At 41.0% G+C, this 26620-nt stretch overlaps 1 protein-coding gene across 2 annotated transcripts in view; it reads right to left on the bottom strand.

The window, feature by feature from the left end:
- WASF3 (WASP family member 3) overlaps positions 1 to 19607 on the bottom strand; it is a 68137-nt gene extending 48530 nt beyond the window's left edge. The window contains exon 1 of one of the 2 annotated variants that reach the window (XM_053971608.1): positions 19542 to 19607. The gene's annotated coding sequence lies outside the window, so the exon portion shown is untranslated. Of the gene's footprint in view, positions 1 to 16797; positions 16853 to 19541 lie in introns of those variants that run through there. The other variant, XM_053971607.1, reaches the window with a different exon arrangement.
- Between the last annotated feature and the right edge of the window lie 7013 nt (positions 19608 to 26620).

Below are 26620 nucleotides of genomic sequence, written 5' to 3'. Positions count from 1 at the left end.
CTTAGTCTTTCAGTAACAGAATAATTAAAAATATTAATTAAAAGTGGGGTTTGGTTCAGTGATCAGCTAAAAAAAAAACTTAGTAGAATATGCATGAGTAGAATCCAGATAGCTTTAACAGTTGTGTGCTAAATATTTCATGATACAGCTTAATTTTTTTCAAGGTAACAAAATAGCTTGTGTTATTTTATAATCAATTTTTAAACAGGAATATCAGCAGAGAAAGTAACATTTACCCACTTGAAGACTGTGGGGATGGAAAAATGACGTAACAGCCTAGAGTAATGCACAATAAAACATCAGTCTTAAATCCCTCTGAGATTCAACACAGCAAATTAAATATTACTGAACAGAAACCGATTAAAACAGACTAAAAAAAAGCAATAAGAATCTCTTGCAAAAATTAAGTAGCGAGATGTTTCCACGAAAATATTACAGTTCCTAGCATCAACAGAACATTGTGACTTATAGATTAGCATTTAGTCATACACTAAATTTTTATAAATTAAGGTTTTTTGCAGTTAAGATATAAATGCCCTTTCTGCAAGAACTATATAAAAATGATCCCTAAAACAGATCACTTGCTTAGAGGAAGCTGATACTATTACCAGAATTTTACCAGAGGTGCTACTATGCATTTTTTTTCTTAAATATTTTACACAGTTAAAGTTCACAAGAGCAAAAAAACTCCTTTATCTCAAGGACACAATTATAAACTGTGATGTATAAGAAAGACAAAGCATCTAGAAGAGCAAGACACTTAAAGTCACCACCCAGATTTCTCAAAGGCAAGACAGCAGTGTCCTGCTTGCTCATTGTCACCACCTGCCTTGCTCACATTCCTTCATCCTCCCTCAGAATACCAGAACTTTAAGGTGCCTAGACCTTGATTCCACTAAGCACTGGTGCAGTAACCACCAATTCCAAATAAAATATTGTCCTCTAGTTAAACCTGCTCGCAAAATCTACCAGTTTGCCAAGGTCTTGGTCCTCACTTAAATGTTTATGTGCTTAGAGAAAAATTAAAGAGACACATTATAAAGGCTCACATACCTACAATTCATTCATGTTCTCATTACCAGGACAGGTGTACTCTATGGGGAAAGCTATTTGCCTTAGTTGACATAAGATGGACGTGGACCTGCAGAAGGAATTCCAGGAAGGCCACAATGATTACTAGAGGGGCTAGACCACTTTGTCCAATGAAGACAGGATCCTGAACAAGAGAAGGAGATCTTACAGCAACTTCCAGTACCAAGAGGAGACCAACAAGAGAGCTAGAGACAGACTTTTCACAAGGACATATAATGAAAAGTACAAGAGGAAATGGCTTTAAATTGAAAGAGGGTATATTTAGGTTATGTACTGGAAAGAAATTCTTCACTGTGAGGGTGGTGAGACACTGGAATGAGTTGCCCAGAGAAGTTACGGAAGTGTTCAAGGCCAGCTTGGATGGGGCTTTGAGCAACCTGGACTAGTGGGAAGTGCTCTGCCCATGGCAATGGCATTGGAACTAGATATTCTTTACAATTCCTTCCAACCCAGCCCTTTCTGTAAGTGACTTCAACCAGCAGTGATTTAAGTATGCCTGTGGCTCAGGAAACAATAAATCTGCTTTAGAGCAAACAGCACTACATTAAAAACACTACAGAACAGATATCATAGAGCACTTGTAGTACAAGGGACTCAAACTTTATATAGATCTTAAACTCTCTAGTAACTACCAGGGTGTCTGAAAATGTCTGAAAATAATTTACACATTATGTTATCCTCAGCAGCAAAGGCACTTTAGGAAGTTCTCAGTCCCCCACATGAGTGACAAGTTTTTGTCCACATGCTGCAGTCTGCTTCCATCATTTACATTTACACTCTGTCTGCAGTGTTGCACTACATAAATAGGATCCCTGAATCCATTTTCTGATGAAAGAACTCCTCACTCAGACCAACAATACAGAACCTATACAGGGATGGAAAGAAAGCTGAGAACTACCACGCTGTGAAAACAAATCTCAGCTTTCACAGTGAAAATCAAATCAATTATCTTGACATGTATTTCTGTCTAAATCCTTACCTGGCTAAATACAAACACCAAGACATGCTCAATGTCAAGCAGTTTTAGGTTTTTTTTTTGCAATCAGATTTTTGAGATTTTTTTATATGTAGAACATTGAAAAAGGCCCAGGATAAGCCAGAGACAAAATATTGGACTATGTGTTCCACATTTAAGATACATAGCTATGATGAAAACACAAGATACAGGAAGGAAAATATGTTTTGGTACACCACTAACAGTCCAGCAATACCTATCTACTGCCCAACTGTGAAAACACACATATTCCCTTTCGAATGTATTCCTTCTTTCCCATGAAATCCCTAAGAGGAAAAAAAAAAAAAACAAAAACAAAAAAAAAAAAAAAAACAACAACAACAACAAAACAAAAGCCATTATAAAAACATTTTACTCATTATCAAGAACATCACTGACTCCTCTGCCAAATGCCCCATTTGAAGCATTCACTGACTAAATTACAGAAAGTACTAAACAGTTTCAACAGGATAAGAATTTAGACATGCAGAATGTGTAACACTGAATGTACAAGAAATTTTTATCCAGCTGAATTTTGTTTAAAATCGACGTTTTAAAGCTTTTTAAACAAAACTCCTAGATATTATAGGCAAGCAATTTGAAGAACAAGCTATATGGCACACAGAGGATTACTTCAGAAATTCACAGGAAAAAACCATAAAGGATTTAATGCAAGACATAACTTTTACACAGATTGAGGATTAAAAGTGTCCAAATGGCAGGTCATCATGAAAATGGTGAAAAAAGGATTTTATTTTCAAGTCTGCTTTCTGGGGTGGGGGGAGGGTTTTTAATATATGCTTTCATATATGGAGACCCAAAGCTTACCACTATAGTTTGAATTCAAGTAACTGCATTACCAATGCATACACACAAAAAAAGGAAGTGGTTTAAAACTTCAGTACTGGTTTGCCTTGTTAAATTTGTGCATGTATTCTATCTTAAAAGCATGAAATTCAATCTTGGAAGCTACTGTAACTCTGCAACACACATTTGGAAAATCCAGATAGGTTCTGAAGTCTTCAAAGAGTAGAACCACACATCAATTAGTGGTTAGGTCCCCCTTGATCTTAAGTACTCCTACTGTGGGACAGAAGCTTTTCTGTAAAAGAGCCATACAATCAATTACTTAAAACTGAGGGGCCTCTCAGTAACATATCCTAAGCAGCTTTCATAACATTGATCAAGACAACTCAAAAGTTTCTTATCTTTAAACTAGACTATTGTTAAATCTCTAAACTAGAATGTTCCATATCCCAGTCTTAAATTCGAGTACAGAACAGGAGCAGCATAAAGACATGGCAACTCATGTTTTCCAGGTGGTCTTCAATTAAAGATTCACTTGCTGCTGTCTAATCCATGAGCCTCTGCAGCATCCTGAAAATTACTTGGGATAAACACTGTCCTTGGAGTGCAGAGAGCAATCTGCCCTTTGACAAGCCCTCAAGGGATAATTTCCTACTCTGCATCTTCTTGAGAACCACTCTGACAGTCAGACTTAGTCACCACACTCAGTGAGTCCTTTGCCACCAATTCCTTCCAAGGAACAAACAAGTTCAAGTTCTTGAATTTTTTCTTCAGAGCACAGGCAGATAAAGTAAAAAAAAATCCAACCTGTGTGGAGTACCTGGTGCCTCTTTTATTCCATTTCACTCGCTGGATTACGGTACAAATATTCACTACTTGACTGAGTATAGCAGTCCTTCAGTACTGGACAGAGGAAACCCACCTAAACAGCAGGCTTGCAAAATCCTAAACATCCTGTGGAATTTATCTGAGGTTAAACACTTGATCTTCAGAGATTTTGCAATCTACAAAAGCCAGCCCATCAAGCCTACAAGCCAGCCAGTAACAGCAGTGGTTTGTCAGACATTCTGCACTGGTAAGAAGCTTGACCATCCCTAGATCTATCACCTCTAGCCTCCACAAGAGGCTTGCCCAGGACTACGCTCTCTTCTTATGGTCAGCACTGACTCTTTACTGCAAATGAAGCCAAACAAAGATTATACCACAAATTACTAGTACCAACCACAAGAGACTGGAAGTAGCTCTCTTGTCTTTGATCCAAAAAGAGAGGGTTATTCCACCACCAGGAAAGACAAAAGGCCAGTACCTCTGAAAAGGAACAGATTTCAGATGGGATATCAATATCAAAATGTTTTCAAACACTTGAAAAGATTTGCTGGCAGCATTCATCATCCCTAAATTCTTCACAGATAACAACCCTAATATCACAGTACAAGTCTTCTGTACTATCAGCCTGCTCCTTCTCCCAGTACTGCCCTGCACTCTTCTCCAGAAGGTCAGAGTACACATCTTTACAGAATAGCAAAGAGCTCCCTCCTAGCTCCACTCCTAGAGATGTCTCCCTAATGCTTCACAAAATTAATGTTGATGGCTTTACTCAAGTGGATCCCCACTCTCATGTACAACTCTAAAAATGGGTCATCCTCGGCAGACAGCATCTCTAATTTCAGTTGTTACTCACCCAGCATTACACAGCACAGATTTTCAATTACTAATATTTAAGAATATGTTTCTTGAAATAGAAATTGTACTTTCTGGAACATTCAACCTCACTTCTTGTTGTTAGCAGGCACTGCTAAAAAGCATGAACATCTAGACAGATGCTTTGTGTAAGTACTCCAGACAGAAAACCTATGGGTTCATTAAGGGGATTAGTTCAAGGCTAGGTGATGCGACTTTCAAGTTAAATGCTTCATTAAAGTACCTGAATTTGGCAACAAAAATCAATCAAAAAATATTTTCAGGTCATTAACAGCCAACATTCAAATCAAGTATCAGATTTCACCTTGTGCTGAACAAAACTTAGTATTTTCTTCACTCATACATGTCAAGAAATAGTAGAGGGTAATGCAGGTTGTACTCTACAGTTTCAAAATGTTAGAGAGAAGTGGCAGAGTAAGGGAAGCATGAATCAGGACAGGCCACAGAACCCTGCTGAAAAGCATTATCCAAAAATACCATACACACACACAAACCACAAATGAGACACCTCAAGATTAAGAAACAAAAACTAGTAGGTTTCAGAATGTCCAGGGAAAAAAGAGAAATTAAATAGAACTGATGTTTTTAAAAAGGGGAAAAAACACCACACCAATAAAGAAGTGCAACAGGGAAGGAGGCAGCACCAAGGTCCTACTAAACGACTCAGCACTGCTGGAACTGACAGCCAACTTCAATTCCATGGAATCAAAATTATGCAGATGGTCACAGCCTGGATCAAGCAAGCAGCTGCTCTATCTAGCACAACCCATTCAGGGCCAAGACATATTTTTACATCTGGATTTAGCTGAAAGCAACAACTCACATCACTCCATGGCTAATTCCCCCCACAGCTTGGTGGTGAAAGAGAAATGAAAAAACATAAGAGGACTCAGATTTAATGTTTGGAGAACAGAAGGCACATCCTTCACCCCGGCAGACAGAATGATGTGATGCTTTGTGATCTAGAGCTAGGTAGATATATGGAAAAACTTCACATTCCCTGTTATTATGTCCTCCTAAGAGACCACATCCTTTGTTAAAAAACCACAACTGAGATATGAAGCTTGCTTCCATTGGGAACTGCTTTATGATCCCTTAAAATGGCTTTTTAAAGTACATAAATAGCAAGAGGTCTAAAACAAAACACTGGACTTGTGGGAGATGATTAAGTGACTGCTGGGGGTGAATTAAAAACAATGCATTCATTTTTTTTTTTTTCCATTAGAGAATTACAGAATGGCTTCGTTTGGAAGTGACTTTAATGATCATCTTGTTCCAAACCCCCTGCCATGGGCAGAGACACTTTCCACTATCCCAGGCTGCTCAGAGCCACCTGGCTTTGAACACTTCCAGAGATGGGGAATCCACAACACCTCTGGGCAACTTGTTCCAGTGCCTCACCACCCTCTGAGTAAAGAACTTCTTCCTATCTACTCTCTTTCAGTATAAGGCCATTACCTCTTGTCCTGTCACAAAAAGCCTTCTCTTTCCCAGGCTGAACAGCCCCAGCTCTCTGAGCCTGTGTTCACAGGAGATGCGGTACAGCCCTCTGATTATTTTCATGGCCTTCCTAGGGATTTGCTCCAACATGTCCACATCCTTCTTAGGCTGGGGGCCTCAGAGCTGGATGCAGCACTGCAGGTGGGATCTCACAAGAGCAAAGCAGAAGTTGAAAATCACCTCCCTCAACCTGCTGGTCAGGTTGCCTCCGTCACAATACTGATGGACCTGGGGCTGCCCAGTCCCAAGTTGGAAGACCATGAGTGTGGGAACAGTGAGTTTCCACTTGTGGACACTGAAATTCTAAGAGACCAGCTGTATGAGCTGAATATTTCCAGTTCCATGGGGAATGTTAGGATTCATCCCAGAGTTCTGAAGGAGCCAGTGGATGCTTCAGCAGCACCCCTGTCCATCATCTACCAAAAGTCTTCAGAGTCAAGAGAGGTCCCTGATGATCCGGATCTAGTTTTACTCTAATTCACAAGAAGGATATGAAGGAAGATCCAAGAAACTACAGACCTATTAATGTAGCCTCAGTCCTTGGAAAAATTATGGAAGAAAATATTATACTGGGTAATACTGAAAGGCATTTAAAGAATAATGCAATTATCAGGCACAGTCAATATGGGTTCACAAAAGCAAAGTCATAACTAATAAACTAATTTGGTAATCTTTTCCAATAAGATCACAAATCTAGTAGATAAAGGGAAGGCAGTAGATGCCTTTTTCTGGATTTTTAGGAAAGCTTTTGACACTCTCACAGCATCCTTCTGGACAAGCTGTCCAGCTGCAGTACGAGTGGGTTCATGGTGTGCTGCGTGCAGGACTGGCTGAAGGGCAGAGCTCAAAAGGTTGTGAAGTGAAGGGGCTCCATCCAGCTGGTGACCAGTCCCCAGCAGTGCTCCTCAGGGATCCAGGGCCAGTCCTGTTCCTGTACTTCCCAACGATCTGGATGCAGGAGTGCAGTGCACCATTACTGAGTTTGCTGGTGATACCAAACTGGGAGGTGCTTCTGGCTTTCATGTAGGGGGCTCTACATAGACTGGAACACTGGGCTATGATTTATAGCATAAATTTAACAAGTCCAAATGTCAGATTGTGCACCTGGGACAAAGTAATGCCAGGCACAAGTATAAACTGGGAGAGAGAGGGATCTGGATTACATGGCAGAAGCTCAGACTGAGTCAGCAGTGAGCCCTGGCAGACAAGAGGGTAAACCCCATCCCAAGATGCATCAAACAGCATCACCAGGCAGGCAAAAGAGGAGATTTTCCTGCTGCATTCAGTGTTGCAGTGGCCTCATCTCAAGGACTGTCTACTATTCTCAGCTGCACAATTTATGAAGGTTGTGAAAGTGCTTGAAATGTGTCCAGAGAGGCACAACAAAGCTGGAGAAGGGCCTGTGAGGAAAAGTCCTGTAATAAGTGGCTGAGGACTTGGGGTTTCTCTAGTTTGGAAAAACAGAGGCTGAGTGGTGACCTTATTGCTCTCCACAGCTTCCCAAGGATGGGATGTGAAAAAGAGAAGTATTGAGTTCTGCTCCTTGGGACCCAGTGACAGGATACATGGCAATGGTTCAAAGCTGCACCAGGGCAGGTTCAGGCTGGACAGTAGGAAGTGTTTCATCACCAAGGGAGGGGTCACACACTCAAAAAGACTTTCTAGAGAGGTGGTTGATGCCTCAACCCCCGACAATGTTTGAGAGGCATTTGAACAATGACCGTAACGACATGCTTTAACTTTTGGTCAGCCCTGAAGCAGTCAGGCAGTTGGACTGGACAATGGCTGTAGATGCCTTCCAACTGAAATACTCTGTTCTCATAAACAGCTCTCTCATATGCACATACTTAGGTATGCATGTAGTAATGCTCTAGTTATTTCATTTTTAAAGCCTTGTGTACCTACAGATCTCGCTATATACAGAAAACCAGTACGTTTTATCACTAGGAAGGTATTTGTGAAACGTGTGGGATTTTCCCCCAGTTTTAAAGTCTCAAAAACCATATGAATTGTCTTCAAACACACAGAGGTATCGTACAGACTAATCATTAAAGAGCCACTATTTATAAAATTAAAACTCACTGCAATTCAACAGTTAATGAATCCTTACAGCTGACCTATGGGGTTCAATCAAGGACATTATTATGTAAAGAAATAAGGTGGGCGAGAAGGGAGGGACAGAAATTAAAGCATTTTAACAGGTAAAACTTATGTATTGAATTATTGCTTATTTCATCCCAGCTGGAACGCTGTTCTTGAAAGAGACTGGCATACTTTAGCATTAGCTACATGGTTCAGGTCTATCCCAGTTTCTCTAGGGTTTTTTCCCCCGCCTCCTCCTGTTTTTAAAGGGTCGGATGCAGTTTTGTTTGTTTTGTTTTGTTTGTTTCTTTTGGGTCTTTCTTGTTATAAACATTTTTCTTTATAAGCCAGTTAAACTAAAGCAGTTTTGCATGGATCTGTGACCTCAAATGCCACTCAGTGCAGAGGAGCTTAGCAGTTTAGGAAGACCAAACAAATCACCAGAAATCCAGAAGTACGTGAAATAAAGTCCACTTTTTCTTTTGAAAAGAAGGCTGAAGTGGCTTAAAACAATCATGGCTGCTGTTACCATGGGATTTTTATGGTTTTAATTAAGACCTGCTTTCATAAAAAGGAATTTTAAAATACTTTCTTAATATGGGTAATGAAAAATATCGACTTCATTATCCTAATCACATAACCCATCCAGGTCATCTACTGCCTTACCATCAGATTCAACACCACACAGTTGATACTAACTAAAGAGACTAATTTTACCTGTTCCCACTACATATTCCCATAAATTCAATAAATCTTATCCTTCAGATGACTTCACTATGATGTTCACAGCCATGTTTAGTATTTTCTGCTGGGGGTAAGGAAGAAGAGGCAGTCAGCTGCCACAAACACAGCATCTTACAAAGTAATTTCCATTAAGAGATTTAGAAACAATTACTAAGATATGATGTGATCACAAAGAAAACCTAAATTACTTAACACATACAATATATACATATAAGATATTTCCATAATAATGTGATGCAGGTAAATTATCCTGTTCTGGATTGGTTTCTTGTCTACATCCCTTCCTCAATTTTCCAACAACCAGAAAATAGCCATTTCAATTTTGCCTTCCTCTATTAACATTTTGAAAACTATAAATAATTTAGATTTCCAATAATTAAATACATATCTACATCATGTAAGATGCAAAATATCTTGACTTTTGGGAAAAAAATTAAACATTTAATGTGGCAACTGGTTGCTGAAAGACATGGGCTGCCAATAAACATGCAAGAATTTTTTTTTTCATTTGAAGAGCAGTTATTCTGTTTAACCCTATGTAGGCAGGAGTGGTGGCAGAGGATGTGTCACAGGAAAGAAGGCCTGCCATGTCCCAGGGCAATGCCATGCCTGCCCAGGCAGCAGCTGACAGCTCCAGAGCAATGTGTGGCTTACATTCGGAAATGGAAGCAACGATATTCTGGATATTACTGACCACTTCGTTCTGGGATGGAAAGAGAGAAAAGACAGCAGGAAACCCAGCACAATTTCAAATCCACCTCTTCCCACCTCCATATAAAAAAGCAGAAACCACACAATGCTTTGAAGAGTAACAACTCCACTTCCCAGAGGGCAGGGCCAGAGCTGCACAGCTGTGACACATGGCTTCCTCTTTCCCTCTTTATTTAACAGCTGCTTGGTGCTGGCAAAAGAGCAGTAGAGGAATAAAATACAACCAAACAGGGAGGCTCAATTAAAACTACTGATATGCAGTGCATTAAGCTTTTGTTCAAAGAGCACCAGCACATGCACGGCAGATGGGTAGAAGGTTGCAAGTAAAGCCACACCAGATGCAGAATTTGATGCCTTTACTCTTCTACCACAGCTGACCTCAGTTTGAAATGCTCATGTAGCTCTTCAGAGGTGACCTCTATGACCAACAAGTGCTGAGGAGGTGTAAGCACCACAATCATTCGAGCTGATCATTCATGTTATTACAGGTTATGAAACCTCTGGCAAATTCTGCATCAAGCACAATGAACTAAAACAGATCAGCCAAGAAGACATGGAATCTTGTTTGTTTGGAGATTTTTGTTGATGTTTGGGGTTTGTTGTTTTCTTTCAGAGCCTACTTTATGAAGTACCACTTAAAACTATCATCTGATGCCAAATAATATAGTGTTTCCTTCTGCACAGCGCAGATGAATACTGGCTTTGTTATTTTAGAAAACCTTGCTGCAGATTACCATGGGAATCACACTTTTTTTTAAAGAGATAAGTGCCCCCAACACTTTCAAGATACTGTGTTTTCATAATTACCTCATTTTCAAATATTACAACAGTATAGAGGTATTTTGTCCTTTAGAAAGGCATTTATTTAGGAGTAGCCTAATCCAAGTTAACATGTAAATAAAAGTAAGTCTGTTCTGCAACAAACCTACTTCTCATGGGCCAGCTGTTCCATAGGTCGCATTCTCTTATATGCAGAATCACCAAAAGTTGTTTTAAGTCTACAAAAAAAATACTGCTTAAGGTTACCACTTTGGCCAAGTTTGTTCTTCTTTTAACACTCAATAAGAATCTGATTTAAATCATCAAGTCCTACATGCTTTGAACAAGAAAAGAGGATGAACACTTCATCATACACCTGCAGAAATGAGCAAAAAAAAGTATGGAAGGCATATTTCAGAGAACACTACTAATATAATGCAAATTAACTAATCCACAGTGGAATTCAATTATTTCTATAGTCTTATCTTCCTACAGTTACATTTATTTTAGTACTTTTTCAAAGTGGATTTAGAAGCCTCAAAAATACACTTCTGACAAAAGAACACTTGTCCTTCAAGCTTTGTATTTCCAACAAGTTTGAAGTTTCCTCCATATTTTAGCTCTAGAATATCAGGTTAAACATCTTAAAGAGATTACAACTCTCAGTAACCCTCAATTAAATTCACTGGTTTTACTCCTCTAGATTCAACACCCACACTTCTCACCCTCACAGTTCCATCTCCCTGATGTGTCCCACCCAGTGCTAAAGCAGGTCGCTTTTCTCCTTTCTTAGCCTATCCCTATAACTGAATGAACCTAGACAAACTTCTTTGAGTAACCTGGACTGCTCTATGCTGCATTTATTGTTCTGTGATGAGGCATGAAGGAAGTTATCTTTGACCAACAAATCAAAGCCGTTCACTATTTAGACTGTCATCCCTTAGGTTCACAAAACCTAATTCAGTATACTTTCTAATGCTTCATATTCAAAACCATTAGCAGCAATAATTACACCAAGATGAATGGTAGTGGGGATACTTGAACTACAGATTTAGAGTCACAGGTTGCCAGAGCCTTCCCCCAGATTGGGGTGACTCCGGGTCGTGGTTAAGTCTCTCCTCCAACCCGTGCCTTCAAAGAAAGACTCAGTAGTCTTCAATCATCTGGTCTCAAGGCAGTTTATTGCATGTTATCTCAAGGCACACAGACTCCCTGACATTGTCCCTGACTCCTTCTCCCTCTGCGTCTCTCTCCGTCTCCCTCCGTCTTCTTCTCTGTCTCTGTCTCTCGAGGGGCTGGTGCCATCTTTTATATCACACATTACGTATTAGATGTTTATAGTTTTTCCCCAATGCCTATTACCTATGTTGAACAGTGACTTTCTACTCTAAACCAATCTGTGAGTGCCAACACCACCAAGAACATGGGGAATAGGAAGAAGAAAGAAGGAGGACAGGGCACGCCCAAATCCCTCCATCTTAGAACCTCTGACCCCCATGTACAAAACTCAGAGCCCTCTGTACAAGGCCTAAAACCCCCCTGTACAGCACTCAAAAATCCTACCTTTCACTTTGTTACTACTTCTATTATAATATCTAAACTTTTGTGATTTCTTGTTCTTCCTGCAAGGTTGGTAAATTGTTCCATTGGTCAAACTCAAGACCACAGGGGTTCTTGGCTGCCTGCCAGGGTCTCAGAGGCTTCTGACCTGGACCCGGAACATCCAAGAGTGTCTGAGGGACACCTTGGGTTCCGACAACAGGTCTTGCAGTTAACATCACCATTACCAAAAGTATAAAATAAGGCTGCATTTTTTATAACTGAACCTCAACATTTAAGCTGCCTATGTGCTTCTCTAACTTCTTCAGCTCACTTGGCTGAGAAAAACACTTACCAAGCTTGGATTAGCATTTAGCAGCTTTGGGGCTAACTGTGCTTGTTGTTTCAACCTTGACAACCAACTGTATGGACACACTATTATATTTAAGCTTCCAGAAACATTTAACATTTGATTCTGGTGAAAATACAGTTCTACTATATGTTTTGAAAATAAAATCACTCTTTTAGAGGTCTATGATGATGCCAAACATATGCTTGTTTTCCAAACAACAACTGTTTAAAAGAAAGAAAACTCTTTCTGATGTTCCTGCCAAAACCAACATTCTGTGGCTTAAAGAAATTTGATAGTAAGCAGTTCACTCAGCTAAGGGAAGAAGGATTTACATTTGGCAAGAATTTACACTTCATGTCTTGCATCTACTTTCCTCCATTTTAAAATTTTTCAGGGATGCACGTGGCAACTGGGAAGGGTTTTTATGGTTTTTGTTGGGGTTTGTTTTTTTTTTACATCTCCCAAGTATTTCACTCTCTAAAAATAAGGCATCTGTGGTTTTACTAGAAATGACACAAAGCAGAAGTTCATCATGTTTGTCTTTTCTATGGGGAATACTAGGATAAAGAAGTGAGTTTCAAAGGGAAGTAAAAGATTTCAGAAAAAAATGCATGAGCAAGAGTTTCCAGCAAGAGGAAGTGGAACAGAAAATGCAGATGAGGAAGTGGTACACAAAACATTTAACAGCTTCATTTTAAAGCGTGGAACAAGAAGAGAAGGCAATGAATTTGGGGTTTCAGCAGTCATTGTCACAGGCAGCAGTAATACATACTACATACCCAGTAAAGGTGGTTATTTCACTGCTGCCTCAATAGTTTCAGATTAAGAGAAAAAAATGGCTAACAGAAACATGCAGATTGGACTACATACTATATAAGATTTATTTCTGTACATTTCAGAAAGCCAGAGGTTTAAGATGAGGGTTCAGTCTGCTACAATATTTGACTCTGTCCTTCATTAATAATGCACAGAAATAGTAACTGGACCAATTTACTAAATAACATAAAATATTTAGTCCATTCCAAGCAGCTAAGACAACAGAAGTTCTGAAATTCTCCCCAGCTGTGGAGTATTACCTGCTTCTCCCCAATTTTTGCAAGCAGACTTCAAAATCACATTGAACAGAACCTTGCCATCACCCTCCAAGATACAGGAGTTACTGAAGACTGCTAAACCTGCTCCAGTATCAAGCCAACTAGTCAGACAGTGCTTCAGCCAGCTCTGTGACCAAGCATGACAGCAAGCTGCAGATCCACACCAGCTTCAAGGCCCTCAGAATTGTTAGTACAGCAACCATAACATTTCGCAAAGCACACACCTTCTCCGGTAAGATGGCAAGTATTCCAGAAAAAAGATCAGAATCCAAATGATGTTACATTAGTATTTCAGATGCAGATATTTCAGGATGATAAAATTCCTTAATGTTAAAAACTTAACCACTTATTAGCACACCAACATGGAAGCTTCTCTTGTCATTACCAGTGCAAATCCAGTACAGAAATTCAACAACTAGACATGAAGGTCTGTCTTTACAGCATGAATAGCTTGAGCTATAACTAGGCGTAGCTCCTAATGTTCACTATGTGCTTGTGTGGAGCTACCCACCCGGAATCAAAGGATACCTGAAATTTCATCATAGTCTACAAGGGCATGAGCAGTGCTTGATGACAGAGGCAAATGTTATAATAGCTACACTTCATGTGAGGGTTGAAAGATTATACCTTAGTGTGTTCTCAGGCACTCCTCTGGAAGGCATTTGCACCTCACCTTCAACCTTCAGGTATATCACACTTACCATGCCCAAGATTCACAACTCTTTATTAGCTATAAACATACAGTGAGTGCTACAGTGAGAATGTACAAGACCTGTAGGATTGGAAGGGAAAGTTTCAAGAGAAGCAAGCTGGCTGAGCAGAAGGAGACAGCATCTCCTCTATCTAGGGGGAAAAAAAAAAAAAAAAAGAAGCTGCTGAAATGCTAGTTCCTGGTTCCTTCTGCCAAAAGAATGGATAGAAAGCACATGGCTTGCACATCTGCTTGTCTAGCAATGCAAATACCCTTCTCCTACTATTCAGTTAAATAACCTGATACTGTAACCAAATCGCTTGTATATCTGTACCAAGACGTCCTCATTAAATATGACTTAAGATTTAACTGCAGCTCCACTCCAGCTTGACTTGGCATGCAGAGGTGAGAAGAAACTTCAATGTTCCATGTGCAGAAAACATTGATACAAGAGTGTCTTCAAATTCAGCATGAAATCAAAAGCTTCATTTGAAGTGATGTATTCTTGTCCATGTTTGCAGCTGTTTAAGCATTCAAAGCAGCAGCCAAGCTTCATAAAGAAAAACACTACTTTCCCAGGAAATAACTCTGCAGTAAATCTGTGCTGATATAAGTTCCAGAGAATTTCAACATTCTACAGAAAACTCATCAGCAAGAACCTAACTGCTGCAGAAAACAAACTAAAAAGCCACATTGCCACTAAATCCCCCCTTCTAATTCACAAGTTCAAACTTCATTTATCCATTCACGTGTAATGAGGCAGAAGAACTTCTCAAAGAAGTGTTTCCAAAGGCTGTTTCAAGTTTCAAAATAAAACAAGCTCTGCAGGCCTTGTCTTCTAGCATGTTAGTCCCCACAGCTGCCTGTTGCTCTGTTAGGACAACACCAAGTCCATAGAAGATGAATGGTTTTCCTCAGCATCACTTAATACTGACCTTTTCAACTGTGAGATTTCAAAACCAACATCAAGAAATCAATTCCAACGTTCACTGGATACTATTAACATCTTTTGATGTATTCTGCATCACCCATTACATACACAAGCTCTCCAACTATTACTTGTTACGAGCAAAGTAGTTTGCCACTGTGAACATGCCCAAGAAACCTGGGACCCGTCAGCTGAAGCACTGAATAACACTCAATTTTTCTGCTGCTAAAACAGATACTTGAAAATGTAAGAGTAAATCAGTTCAAGCATGCAAGTGGCACGAGTATAATGAGTACTCAAAACCAATATATTTAATAAATATGACATACTATGCTTTACACTCACTAGAAACACACACTATCCCTTATCACTGAATTTGACTACCAAAACTGTTAGAATAAAGATTGTATTTGTTAGATAGGAAGGGGCTCCAAGAATCTTGAAGGAGTAACTAAAATTCTGCTGAATTGAGAGGTCCACAAAAAAAAAAAATCCCCATACATTCTGGGTCATCTCTAGAGACAGAAAACACGATCAGTTCAATAGCAGAATATTTCAGTATGTGAGAGGAAAAACTATACCACAAATTCCAGACGCCTATAAATCCTGAACATAAATAAAAACCAGCAAAGCAACAAATATTTACTGTACTTAGAAGCCTTGAAAATAATTCTCTAGCTACCTCACCTGGCAAAAATGAAGAAATCAAAGATAAGCTCCAAGTTCACAGATTAAAACAGCACAAAGGCTGCCATTTTGATCTCCAGCTGTTTGTACAAATTTTTTAATTTCTTCCCAAGCATTTTGATTATTCTTAAATTTTGATTCTTCTTTAATTCTTCTAAATTACATCCAACAATAGCTAAAAATATTTCAGTTATTTGAATTTTCAAAACAGGGGTGAAAAACATCTGTGCTTTACCAGTTACGAAAACAACCCAATTCAACATTTCAATAGCTTTTATCAAAAGTTTGCTTAGATCTAAATTATAGTTAAATGTGAAGGAAAACATTTGGTTAAAATGTAACAAATAATTCTGGTGTAACTTGAGGTTATTGTCATTATTACCTCTAAAGGCAGACTAAGTTCTCAGGAGAGAATGTAAGTGCTATGGCAGTTCTGCTACAGAGCTAAGGCTCAAGATGCTTCAATTTAATTCTCAATCAAGACATTGATTTTTCTTAGATCACAGGTATTCTGTATGTGAGCCTTCCATGTGGAGAAGTTAACAGTCACCCTCTACCTCCACCTTTTAAGAGAATAAAGAGTGACAGCCAGCGACTCATCATATTCCTTGTACAGGGAAGCTTCCAAAGGCAAAGAAGCCTATATATAGAAGACATTTGTAATCTGATCCCATCAATGATCTCCATATACTGCATGCCATTTAGATTAGAGAACTAAGAAATTAGCCTGACAAAACCAATTGCTCCTCATCAGTACTGTACACTAATGTATTTCTGCTATTGAGATAATTAACAAAACCTAGTATCATAACCCACTGGGCATGCACAGCCTGGTCAGTAACTTATACCAGTAGTGCAATTCATGTGATACACTGCCTGTGGCTCAGGATCCTATGCAAGCAAAAATAAAAACAAGTCAAAAGTAACGACCACAACTTGTCTAATAATTTTAACTGGAGCCACACATGAACCAGGAAGTAATAACACATCTCATTTGAAATGAAAAGTCCAAGAAGAGTTGTATTATACAACCTGTATTAGATTTCAGTGCAGTTACAAGACAACATTAAGTACACATCAGCTAAAGACAGGCCTGCAAGAGCAGATTGAAATTACCTGCAGCAGTATTTTTTGCTCCTTCCTCACACAAAGCAGTCAAGAGAACTCTGGAAGACTGTGCTCTGAGACTGCTCAAAAGAACGAAGAGTACTTCGTTATGTGACTGTTCATGCAGGAAGTTTAATCAAAAAACAAAGACTTACAAAGTCATGAAAGCTAATTCATGTCCAAGTGACACTGATACAGTGATAGAAACACTGTCAGCTCTTCTGGAATTCTTCACCAAAGTATCTGCTCTTGTTTGGTTAGCTTTTCAGAAACCCTGTCTTTCTCATCACTATATAAGACACTTCAAAACACCATCATCTGTCAGATGATGGCTTTTCTTTCTCTTTCCCCCATACAGCAGTATTGCCCGCAGACAGTGTTATTCTTGTTTCAGAAAAGTAAATGGCATGTACCTTCTCACTGAAGAATAAAGTAAATAAACCTGAGCTAAAGTAGGGACACTAAAGAGTAGCTGATGTACAAGGAGTTTATATTGCTACTCCTAAAATCATGATCCCTTGAGGCATGTTTTACAGATAACAAAACAGGTTTATGCTGTTATTAACTATGAAATGTCGCACATGTTACACCATATAAATCAAACATGAAGCCACAGTAACTGATTCCTGCTATGAAAATACCTTTTTAAAGCACAAGCAATTCTATTTCTGGCATGTAAAGTAATTTTTAATACTTCCATGGACAAATAGGAAGATTAACAAAGACTATTCAATTTCTGTAACCATTGAGTATAATCAAGACTATTGTTTCAGTATCTGATAAAAATAATGTTTTCTATTTTCTCTTTATTTGAGGAAAACAGCCATGGAAAACGAGAAGAGGGCTGGCTCAATTATACATTATTTCATGTACAACAAAATCTCTGTGTTCACTGCCTAATAACTCTATTCATACTGCCGCTAGCTATATAAACACTAATATAAAACTAATCTTCCAGCAAGGGACAGATAAAGTTTGCTTTGCACAACTCATCCCCAGAATTCAGCTGGAAACAAATCAAGTTTCCACATCACTTAAGGAAAACATAGTATGGTCCTAGTCTCAAATGAATAGCTACAGATAAAACATCCTAATTCTTACTAAGAATGACTTGGGGCCCCATGGGCAGATAACTGTCCTTCCATCTTAGGGTATTTTCTTCTGATGAGAACTTAAAAGGCAAAAAGCTGTAGCATAACAACTGACAAAGCTCAGTTCCACGGCTCAAACACAGGGTTTCATCTTCAATCACTGAAGTTTGCAAGCACGGTAACCAGTAACTTTCACAAATTTCCAGTTTGAGCACTAATGCAGCATAATTATTTTGTATAATGTCAGCATCCATATATTAGAGGCCACATAACTTCACATCTGAACTACAGAGCACCATAGTGTGGGACAGCCTACAGGAGGATAAGAACTGCAACCTTATTCCATTACTTCATTCCTCTCTTCAAGTACACTCGCTATTAGTTTATGGAAAATACTGTATCAGCCAAAGTCAAAACAACGGTCTGTCTCCTCTAAACGTAATATTTTTTATTCCCTATGTAAAGTTTTAAAAAGAAGGCCAATCTTGCAACCTCCTCATCCCCAGATTTAAAGTTTCTTGAAGTTCCTGGCTGCTTTCGTAATTTGCTCCCATCTTTTTCTAATAGGAATACCATCCCCTCATTCGCTGCAGTTTACAGAAGAGGCACAAAGAATTACAGCTTTTTCCTAGTCCTGCACAAACAGCACACACACTACACCATTTGTGCTTTGAAGTGTTTTCTATCAAGAAATCTCAAAACTGTATCCAATAACCCATCACTCAAGTACTGGCCCCACTTCACAGATTACTGCTCAACCTAAAACTATCAGCTCTTCTCCTGTTATCTGCAGCAATTACTGAACTATATCAGAAAGAAAGAGAATAAACAAAGCATTTCTTAACTGCTTTTAGGTCAGTGTTAGACACTGAGCAGTTGAGATAAATCCCTGTCTTCACACGCCTGCACTCACTCAGACTCCAGGCTTCTTCTCAGCGATACATTTACTTAAGAGCCAAGTAGAAAAAAAAAAAAAAAAATTAAAAAAACCCAAACGTAGGGGGGCGGGGAAGGGTTTAAAAGTTCCCGAGCTGTCAAGGACTCCCAGCGCCCTTCAAAGCCAAAGACGATTATTTCTTAAGTACATGAAGAGCGCTGGACATCAGACAGCCTCGGCGGTGCCACGCCGCGGGGGCCGCTCTCGGGGGGCGAACACGAGCAGGGAACGAGTCCTCGGGCCGGCGGCTCCCGAGCCGTATTCCCGCTGCCCGAACGGAGCGCTGCGGAGAACACGGGGAACAGTTCGGGGGCCCGTCCCCGACCCCATGCACGGAGGGCTCCGAAGCCTCCGTCCGAGAGCGCGGGGGGAAAGTGAACGTGCCCCGCGGCTCCGAGGACCGGCGAGGGGCCGAGGCGGGCGGGAGGACTCGGAACAAAGCTGAGGCGAGAGGGCCCGAGGACGGGCAGCTCAGCCCGGGCCAGCGGAGCACAGCCAGCAGCTCCGGAGCGACCCACCGGCGCCCCCGCCGCGGCCGGGAAGAGAAAGGGGCTCCCGCAGGGCAGCGCCGGGATTATCCCCGCGGGCTGAAGACCGCTAAAAAACAGCTGCTCCCCCTCCGCGCTCCTCGCAGGCGGGGAAAGGACCCTCTGAGCGCCGCCGCCCGCCCTCCTGCCCTCCCTGCACGGTAGTTGCGGGGGGCTGGAGCGGAGCCCCGCACCCACCTGGCGCCGCGTTCCGTCCCATCCCGCTCCAGCCGCCGCCGTTCCAGCGCTCCAGCCGCCGCCGCCGCCTTCGCGGGCTAAGCCGCCGCCGCCCCGCCCCCTCAGCCGCGGGCCCCGCCTTCTCACCGCCCTTGTGGCTCCCATGCGAGGGGCGGGGCGGAGCCCGCCAATGGGAAGCAGGCCCCGGCGGCGCCGAGCGCTGATCGGCGTAGGCAGCGACCAATGAGAGCGCCGGGGGGGCGGCGCCAGCTGTCAATCAGCGGCCCCTACCTGGGGCTGCCGAGCGGCCGGGCGCGGGGGATGGCGATTGCGTCCCTCGTCCCTCCCTCATCCATCCCGCTCTTCATCCTTTCATCTCTCTCCCGGCTGGCGGGCCCATATCCGCCGCTTCGATCCCTGCCCGCCCCGGCCTGGGTCCCTCCTGGCCCCGTGAGGCCGCCCAAGCGCCCAGGGTGTGGCGGCTGCCCTGGGGCTCCCTGACGGCCCCCGAGGCCCACGTGCCTCTCGGGAGCAGCCGCCTCTTCCCTCAGTGCCCGAGCTGCCCCTTCCCCGCCCGGCGCCGGCGGCGGGACGGCCGTGCCCGGTCCCTCGCAGTCCCCGAGGCCATCTGGCGCCTCCCCCGCGATGCCCGCGGAGTCGGTGCTGTCACCCACCCTTCGCCCCTGTCTCTTTTCTGCCCGCAAGAGACCTCTGCGGCGCTTCTGCCCTCATTCCCGACTGCCACAAGCACACCCATCCCCGCTGCCCTTTTCTTGCCCTTGCGACCCAATTCCGGCTGAGTCCAGCTCCTGGGCATCCGGGCCCCCAAGAGATCCGTGTTTATGCCGACGGGCTCTCTCCCCGCTGGGCAGGTGCATTGCGAGGGCTGCAGCTGCCGACCGAGCCCCAGCGATGTGCCCCTTCCAGCTTTGCCTGGGCTGCCGGCCTTTGTGGTTATCCCTGTAGCGGGGGCTTTTGATGCACGCCGTAAAGCCTTTGGGAAAAAAGGAGGTGGGAGTGAATTAGATTTTGGAGGGGCAGAGTGGGTAGAACAACTGCTACATTTATTTTAATGGCCCGGGCAGCTTCAAAAACTAATGACTACTAACACAGGACACCCAAAACCAGAGAGCTCATGAAGGAGACGACCAGCTGCTCTGTCCCGTTCAGCAGGCGGTCCAGATCGATAGAGTCTCTGCTTGGCCTCTATATGGGACAAAGAGGTCAGGAACAGCCCCGTGATCATGGAAAAATGCTCTCAATAAGGGGAGAAGGCAGGACCCACCGCGATGATGGGCAGCAGTCGATCTAACCAGCTCAGCAGCCTGCCCTCATCCATGGGGGCTCGGGCTGCTCCACTGCGGACACTTGGACGCCGAGGAGTAGTGGGGCAGTGGCGTCTCAGGCTGTGGAAGGCTGAAGGGGCAGCCACTCTCTCTGGAGTCATATTGAATAAATACTATTTAGTCAATAAAAATAATCACAGCTGAAAGTAGAGTTTTTAAAACACCATCTCCAGTCAATTGGCAACCAAAAGTTTGTTCTTTGTATTTGAGGTACTTGTGTCGGTCTTGGTAAGAAGCAACAGCTGAGAACCACTGCTGTAATCGCTCCAGGTTACACAGCAAAAAGCAGCAAGCCAGCTTTGAACTGCTGATGGTGACAGTTTTATGATCGCTAGCAAAGTAAACAGAAAAGAAGTCTTTAACTAACATAACCCTAAAAGAAGGAAGCAGCAGGCTTTTTACTCAGCATAAGGGCTTAGTGGGACAAAAATCCTAAGAGCAAAATAGTCTCAAGGTTTTCAGAAAAATTCGTTCTCTATCCAAAAAAAGAGTATTTTTCCTGAAACACATATGCAGCAAGTGGAAACTCTTCAAAGACTGTAAAACAAAACAGAAGGAAAATGATTTGCTATTGTTAAAATACAGCTGCATTCATGCTCATTCAGTGGTCCTTTTTTCATGCTGAAAGTGGGATCTTGATGTTTTAAAAATATTAATTTCAAACAGACCTATCTTTACCAGTACTTTTTTTTGGCTCCATCAATACAAGTAAATGGCCTGTGTGATGCAAGGTATTAATTAACATTTATTTCGTTCCGGCTGCTTCCCAGTCTCCTGGATTATTTCTTAGCTTTCATTTTTCTCCTCTGTATTCATGACATTTTTAATGCCATTTCTAATAACATCTAGATCTTGTAAGAAAGGAACTCAGGCACAGCTTTATTACTGCTGCTTTGACCTTGCCTTTGAATTTGCATATAAGGCAAATCTGCCAAACAATATGTATTGAATTGGTATTGAGTTTTCATTAAGAGAAAAAGAAAGGCTGTTAAATTAAATGCAAGGAAGAATTGAATCAGCATTTGTATGAACCAATATTATTTTTCAGTTAAATCATGCTTCAGAAAAGCCCTCTGCATGCAGTAAATAGAGGTTTAGTCTGAGGCATACCAAGAGATATCCAGGATTGATCTTCTATTAATTTCACTTGAAGGAAGAACCAGACTTCAGAGGGTAATGAAAAGGGAGGTTACTGGGGACTCAAACCAAGATGAGTTAGTGAAAGTGAGCATGACATTTTCTTAATGTCTACTTATAATATCACTGGTTTAGATCAAATTTATAAGGACTTCATCTTCTTGAATACTTAACTTTGCACACACACAAAAAAAGATACAGCATAAGAGCAAACAATATTTTGAAAGCCTGTTATACAGCTTGTTGCTTCCTGCTGGAGAGCATATTTCGTGATATGAAAACCTTTTTTGTCTTTCAGGAAACATAAAATTGCTGAATAATGTTGAAATAAATAGTGTTGTGCAAATGATTTACAATGCCACTGATAATTGTTACAGCATCTCTGATTATTAATGGTACATTGATAGGCCCCTGCAGAGTTTCTTGCTGAATCAGCTTTTGAAATAAATTGCTTTCCCTCCATCCACAGCCGCACCCCAGAGAAAGGGGAACCATGTCTTGACTGAAGTAATTGATTTAGGATAGCCAGCAGATACAGACACTGCACAACCTAAGATGCTCTGTGAATTACTACATCTCTGTTAATGGAGTTTATTTTACTTTATCACGAAACTGTTTCGCCTTGATAAGGCTACATATGTATTTCTCATACTATTCACATTTTCAGTGTTATTGATATTACCATATGACTCACATTTTTCAGGAATACTTTCCTGACACTATTAATTATTTTGCTTTTTCTTTATTATTTTCCTTCTACTATCCCTGGATTGCTGGAATACTGAAAGACTAATAAAGAATATGAAACCAAGATGCAAGTAGATCCTCAAAGGAAACATTCAACGTAAGTTCAAAGAGTCACTGTGTAATCAATCTTGAGAAAAAAAATGCAGGGAAGAAAGAACAAAAGGAAGCCTAATAACTTTTCAAGACAGCTACTTTCATCAACTAAACAGGAGCTGTAATTCTGCCAATTAATAGTAAGGTCCATTAACTGTAAGTCATAAAAACTATTTGCTATGCAAAGCACTCATTTTTCTTTGCTGGCCCTGGCATTTTGGGAGGGCAGTGTAGCAGGATATCCTATGAAGCAAGGACTGGTGATCTATAGCAGGAGTGGACAGACTCTCTTAATGGTTTTACAGCATTGCCAATTGAACAAGCTCCCTTTATAAAAATAAACACAGGAAAGACATGATGCCAAGTTCCCTGAGATTAAAAACTTATATGCAGAAAGCTGTAGTTAGTAGTGCAGTGTTGATTTACTGTGGCACAGCTGGGACTAATGTGATGTAACTAAAAATTGGGAACCAGGGTAAATATTAAGGGGAAGGGAAGGGAAGGGAAGGGAAGGGAAGGGAAGGGAAGGGAAGGGAAGGGAAGGGAAGGGAAGGGAAGGGAAGGGAAGGGAAGGGAAGGGAAGGGAAGGGAAGGGAAGGGAAGGGAAGGGAAGGGAAGGGAAGGGAAGGGAAGGGAAGGGAAGGTCACAAGGATAGTTGAGTTTCTGCAAACAGGACAGTGTGAAATGTTTCAAAGAGTACTGTAACAAACACTTTCCCATCAGATAAAGATGACCACATTTATTTTTTCTCCTGGCTGGATTCACTATTGTTTTTTACAAACCCAGCAGTCCTTTCCTAAACTTCTGTGCCTCCTTGTGTTATGGCCACCAAACATAACAGGGGTGTAATGTCAGAAGAAATCTCTTATATAGGTAAAAATGGGCTTTCTTGGAGAAAAATAAAAGGGTAAGGAATAACAACATATTGTTCAGTGTCAAAGGATTTATGCAGTGTTCTGGGAAGTCCCTAGCTGCTTTCTCACTCTACTAAGCCCATAAACAGACATGGATATTGAAAGATTCATGATAACTGTGTTGGATTGCTCCCAGCCTGTTGTCCAATAGTTACTGGTAGCCTCACTCCATCTGATTTGTCTGTCCCTCTTGTCTCTCTCAAGGGTAAAGTTTACCAACAGAGATTGCAACCATCCATTTCCCACTGACTTTCAGCAAGAGGTTATCATCTAGGTCCCTTAGGGCCCCTTAGAAATCTCTCTTCTCATCCGTAGAAAAGAATGAGTGCCTCAGTGTTGTACTCCGTTACCATGTCTGACTTTGGGAAAGTCAAGGGGACAGAGTGAAGATAAATTATCTGAACAAGAAGTGGCTTTGGCTTATATTTGAACCCCTGTGATCTGCCTTAGATATGAAAGTACTTTGAATGACACATGGATGCCCAAAACTGCAGAGCCAAACCCAAGCTTGTTCAAAACCTTGGAATGTCCCAGCAGCATCCCACTTCTTTGGACAGACATTAGCTGCAGTCTAGTATGTGAGGTAAGGTGAGGGAGGAATAATGAAGGAGATGACTGTGATGAATGGATGGGTTATGGTAAATTATTTTTCTTTTTTTAAATTCAATTTTAAAAATCATAGTAGGTGCCAATAAAAAATATGCTCCTGGCATATCCTGTAATTGTTAGGATGAATATTACATAGCAAACAAACATGAGAAGTACAGTAAAAAATGGATAAAAATAGAAAAAATATAAAATCTATCACTTTCAACCATACATACCTCATGGGAATAAAGCTGTCATGGGAGCACCCTGATTACTGATGTCTGTGTCTGCCTCACAAATATCAGCTTCTTTTTAGAAATGGCACAGCCATTTAGATGGCAGGGATCAAATGACCAAGGGTACAAGGATGCACAACAATGAGTACAAAATGCTTCTGAACTTTCCCTGGCCCATTGTACACAGCTTCCTCTTAGGAGTGCTGTGACAAGTGAACTGTTATATCCTGTTATGTGACAGGGAAGTGACACAAGGCCAATGAGACTGTCTTCTTCCAGCAGCTTGACCAAGGAGTTTATTTTCCAGTTGAGATGAGACTCTCCAACTCCCCAGCTTCTAGACACAGTTGGATCACCAGTTTCACAGGCTTGCCCAGTGGACTTGGCATCTGGTGTCCCAGAGTGGAAAAAGCTGAAATGTAAAGGATTAAGGTGTGAAAGTAGAGGTAAAATTTGGAGAACACCAGAAGAAAATTAAGTCTATGAACCACAGAGGTGAGATGGAGTTTTAGTGAGACCATCTTTCAAAACTGTGAGCAAATTAACTGCAAGTAGAAAAATTAACACTAGAATTACACCATGAGAGTAGTGATAGAGATATGGAAAATGGGGCCAAAATGGCAGAAAGAGTTATCTTATTCCACCTTCCTGTGCCAAGCCTGCATAAATGAGAGAGGTATGGTTATGGACTGATGTCTGCTTTATTATTTTAAGGTATTTAATCTAAAGCAGAGAATTTCACCACTTCCCCATGTATTCTTGCCTAGTTTCTATTGTCAAAAACTTTTTTCTAGTATCTAATGTAACTCTTCCATTATGTAATTTTAGCACATTCTTTCTTCTTGATATCCACAATAGATACAGAGAACAGATGACAACCTGTGATTATTTGAAAGCTTCTCACATCTCTCCAGTCATTGATTCAATAAACTAAAGCCTTAGCCCTTTCTTTCTTGCCTCATTGGACATGTTTTCTAATTCTCTGGTCATTTTCCTTTCTTTCTTTTGAACTGCCTCCACATATGCTGAAGTTCACTGCCCAGAACTAGACATGCAGCTCTCAATAGCAAAGCCTCATGTTTGTTTTTACTGTAATAGCATGACACTGTTGATACATATCCCACTTGTGAGTCACTGCAACCTCAACATCTTTTTCAGCAAAGTTGCTGCCTAGTCAGCTGTTTCCCATTCTGTGTTAATGCACTTGATTTTTGCAGATTAAGTGCAGACCTTGCGTTCTCCTCTTTGAAGTAAGTTCATCCTAGTTTTTTTGGCCAGCTGTCCCATTTGTCAGGATCACTTTGATTGCTACTCCACCAGCTTTGTGACATCTGCAAATGTGCTAAACATACTTTCTACTTCATCATCCAGGTCCCTGAAGTAAATACAAAACATTACCAACTCAGGACACATCCCTGGAGAATCTCAGGCAACAGTTTTCCATTGTAGTAGTGAACCTTTGCTATCTATTACCTGATCACTGCTTTTCAAACAATCTTCTCCAGCTTCTTAAAAGAACACCTAGCAATGTTAAAAATCTCTCTCTATACCAATGTTTTAAAGGGAGCTGAAGTTAAGAATTTCCTTAAAATTTGTGAGTATATTAAATTTGATTGCTTATCTCTTGTTTCTATTATGGAACATTTCGTATTTTCATGAGAGACACAAAACCGTATTTCAGAAGAGACAGTGAAAGCCGAGCATTTTGGATACCAGGCAGGGAAAAATTGGATTTTCGCTCAAAGAAAGTCCTTCGATTTTGAACATCAGTAAGTAATTTGTATGTGAGTGTTTGCTTACATGGCTGAGGGTCCACATCACTATGATTGATCTTGAAAATTACAATTTTCTTTTTATGAAGTTTTAGAATTCTGTATTTATTCATTTCCTTTTTTTTTTGAAGCTTATTCTTTATTGTCCTTAATAATATAGCTCCAGCATATGAATTCTCTAGCTTTTATTCTTTTTGGCTAGAGCTAATACAATTTTCCTACATTTTAGACTCGAAAGCAAGGGAACTCATGCTCCTCCTCAAAGC

Source organism: Vidua macroura, chromosome 2, assembly GCF_024509145.1.
Source record: "Vidua macroura isolate BioBank_ID:100142 chromosome 2, ASM2450914v1, whole genome shotgun sequence".
Classification (NCBI taxonomy): domain Eukaryota; kingdom Metazoa; phylum Chordata; class Aves; order Passeriformes; family Viduidae; genus Vidua; species Vidua macroura.
Note: the sequence above shows the minus strand (reverse complement) of the source record. Positions and strands in the feature narration are given on the sequence as shown.